Here is a 3,899-nt window from a genome sequence, read left to right as displayed (position 1 = left end):
AGGCTACAATAGCCCAATCAGTGGCCGCCGTGCCGAGTGGATCCAGTTGGACTCCACCTCCCACTAAGCGAATTAAAAAAAAATTAAAAAAGGGTCGGCAATAACGCTGCATGAAACTTCTAAACTATTAGAAATATTAAAAGTAGGCAAGTTAATTAATATGTTGCCGTGAATCATTAAGAGTTACGATTACAACCACTAGAATACATACAAATTCATAATCATATTAACATGTCATCAGAATTCGAGATCGCAGACTTTTTTTTTCGAATTGGGGATTTCAGATTTTAGAAGAGGTTCGACTTGGCTGAGGAAGCCGGAAGAGTGGTTGCTGGAATTTTGGGCTTTCTGAACAAACTATCCAAGATACAAAATTCGAGTTTCGAGTCCGAAAATTCGGAGAGTAACTGTAATGGAAGGGGCACGCGATAGCGTAGTTGGTTGGGGCACTACGCTACAAGCCGGAAGGTCGCGGTTTCGATTCCCAATGAGGTCATCGAACTTTGTCAGTTTACCTGATCCTTCCAGCCGCACTGTGGTCCTGGGGTCGACTCAGCCACTAAGAGAAATGAATACCAGGAATCTTCCTGGGGTTAAAGGCTGACCTCACCGTCATCTGTGAGCCAATTATTTGGATAATGCGGGAGCCTCGAGGTCTCACAACCCTAATACTTCGTTCGAGTAACCTGTGGAAGGGGGGATATATATAAGCATAAACATGGCGATATATATGTTGCGATTTTTTAAAAAGTTAATTCATAATGAGCTGGCTGTTGTAACAAGGTAAAGATAAACGGTAAAGTTTTCCCTGTGCTTAACTAGTTAACCACCATGCCATGAAGGCGTATGGGGGAGTGGTTGTATAGATCCATATTTTCTTGACCTCGACACTAGATGGAGGTGAGTGGTCAGCTTCACGCCCCGGTCGCTTTACTCCCGGAGAAATATCCCCCGGTACCTATTGCATAGGCGTCTGGGTGGGCCCCAGGGCCGGTCTGGAAGACGTGGAGAAGAGAATATTCTTGACCCTACCGGGACTCGAACTCTGACCCTTCGGTCTTCCAGCCAGTAGCCAATCGCTATACAGACTGAGCTATCCCGGCTCCTACTGTCACCAGGAATTGTTAAATACCTGTACAAACTGTCTTCCATCTGAACGATTTAATTTGAAGTTACTTTTAGAAGGTACCAGATATATCGCAAAGGTAATTCAAAATTCTTAGTTGTTACTTCACTTAAAATAAATTCCCTGTAATTAGATTTTCTCTCAGTTTTCACTGATATAGTTGTACAGCAATTGATATAATTCGCTTAGTGGGGGGGGGGTGAAGTCCAGCTGGGTCCACTCGGCACGGCGGCCACTACTGATTGGCCTATTGTAGCCTGCCCCGGGGGATTATGATGATGGAGAATTTGGTGGAATGAAGACTGGCAGGGGAAACCGAAGTACTCGGAGAAAATCCGCCCCAGTGCCACTTTGTCAACCACAAATCCCATTTGACCAGACCCGTGCTCGAACCCGGGCCGCCGCGGTGGGAACCCAGCAACTAACCGCTTGAGCTATGGCGGCAAGCAGATATGACCTCTTTTTTTTTTTCTAACTACACATTGTTACAATCCAGAGGACAGTACTCTTAGAATGTGCGACTTTACAGAACTGTGAACTGTGTTATTAATAAATACCAGATATTACGAAATCGAATGACGTTTATCTTTACAATTCAGTGACCATTGCCTGAACATGCATTTCATTTAAATAAAATATAGGCAATTTAAAATACATGCTTTATCTTATTACGACAATCCTTTAGTCAGGCAATAGATCCTTCTGGTTATGTTATTTGATGTGTACTTAGAAGGGTAGTTCGATGGTCCTGTTTGTTGTTGAATTTGTATTAATTAATTTTGTGTCTCCTATTATATTGACTCGTGGCTTTAATTACATGAGAACTTAACAGTGATCTACCTCGTGAATTCCTGTCCCTTTTACGGAAAATTTTGGTTCCCTTAAGCCCTTATGCGGTGCTGTGATCATTACAAATTCCAGTTTACTGTGATCTATTCAGATTTTACCTTCTAGGATTGTGGCCTATTCCGATACAGAATTAATCTCGGAACTAATCGATTTGCTGTTTAGCGACACCGTCGTAACTACTTAAATTTGTTTCGATGACACTTGTAACGAAAGAGTTGTGTGACAGAAGCAAACACGAAAAAATTATAAATCAGTACTATTTAAATATGGCCTTCCGTTCTGGACACAATACCAACCGGGCCGGCTGAAATTCCTCATCACTTCCACAATCTCCACAGTAAAAGCAAATCCCGTTAAAAAAGGATTTTTAAAAATTATTTTAAGCCTTTTCGAACGTCATTTAACTTACCTTGAGCTACGCCACAACCTCACACACTGAGTCTCAGTTCATAGTGTGCGTTCAGTGGTTCAACAGTACCTTCTTCCCCCACCAGTATTATGACCTTGGGCGGAACGCGGTGTCCTGCGCCTTCTGCTCTGAATAAAGTAAAATACCTTACGTATTCATAGTTATTGGGATTTACTTATTCCAATGTAGTGGATAGAATAGACGTAGAGATGTCGAAATAATTATCGGGGTCAGGCTGGTGAGAGACAGAGCTCATCAAATGGGACTTGACCTGCAGGCTTCTTCGTTCCGTCGTTTCTCGATGAACAGAATAAGTGGCGGTGGCGCGCAGTTCCACTCGACTTACCTTTACATATTACGACATTTAGAGCGTAGCTACAGTACTTCCTGGGTTTATCGGCTTCATTGCAATCCACCATATCCCTTGTTTCAAGGTTATTAATTTTGCAAATTTAATGCGACCTGTTTGCCGAGAATGAGTGAGGAAACCACGCGAACGTCATGATAGCTTGATCTTCGAGTCAAGAATCGATCCCACAGCCACAGTGTGAAACTTTGTCTCTGACATTAAGGGAGGGACATAGACTGAGGGTGTTTGAGAATAGGGTGTTCAGGAGAATATTTGTACCGAAGAGAGATGATGTGATGGGAGGTTGGAGAAAACCGCATAATAAGGAGCTTCGTAACTTGTACTTTTCTCCAAGTATAATTACAATGATCAAGTGAAGGGGGTTGAGATGGGCACGGAATGTAGCATGAATTGAGACGAGGAATGCATATGGGATATTGGTGGGAAAGCCAGAAGGAAAGAGACTACTAAGGAGATCAAGGCATAGGTGGGCGAACAAGATTGAAATGGATCTTAGAGGGATAGGATGGGATGGTATGGATTGGATTGATCTGGCTCAGGATAGGGACCAGTGGAGGGCTCTTGTGTACATAGTAATGAACCTTTGGCTTTCATAAAATGCTGGGAAATTCTTCAGTAGCTGCACAATTGGAAGTTTCTTGAGAAGGGCTCAGCTCCATGAGTGAGTGCATCCATAGCCCAAATGGAATACATACTTTGGGATCCCACTGGCTGTGTGGCTAGTATTATTGACCAATTTATTTCCTGGGAAGCAGAACTTAATTCCAAACATGTATGGCATGGTATGTGCCCTGTGTACTGGAAACACAAGATAGAAATCCATTCTACATATGTACACTAGATTGTTACTGAGAAGTACACAGCTTCCTCCCCCTGCACTTCTTTCTTCTATTCTGTCTCTTCTTAATAAATATGCAGTCACATTGGTTTCTGTTGAAGTTATTGTTTTCTTCCCATTCCCATGTTAAAACATGTTCCATGCATTACTGTAAATAACTTGTCATGAATTAACACAGCACATCATCCAAGATTGTATCAACATGTATAAAAGCTTGCATGCTGACTACATGACACTTTTATTGAGAAATATTGATTTATAATTTATTTAATTATACAAGTAAAGCTAGTGCAGTTGAGTTTAAATT

At 41.9% G+C, this 3,899-nt stretch overlaps 1 protein-coding gene across 1 annotated transcript in view; it reads right to left on the bottom strand.

Moving 5' to 3' along the window:
* LOC111864704 overlaps positions 1–544 on the bottom strand; it is a 14,286-nt gene extending 13,742 nt beyond the window's left edge. Inside the window, exon 1 of the mRNA XM_023852153.2 lies at positions 516–544. The gene's annotated coding sequence lies outside the window, so the exon portion shown is untranslated. The remainder of the gene's footprint in view (positions 1–515) is intronic.
* Positions 545–3,899: the final 3,355 nt, after the last annotated feature.

Source organism: Cryptotermes secundus, unplaced genomic scaffold (genome assembly GCF_002891405.2).
Source record: "Cryptotermes secundus unplaced genomic scaffold, Csec_1.0 scaffold616, whole genome shotgun sequence".
Lineage (NCBI taxonomy): Eukaryota > Metazoa > Arthropoda > Insecta > Blattodea > Kalotermitidae > Cryptotermes > Cryptotermes secundus.
Note: the sequence above shows the minus strand (reverse complement) of the source record. Positions and strands in the feature narration are given on the sequence as shown.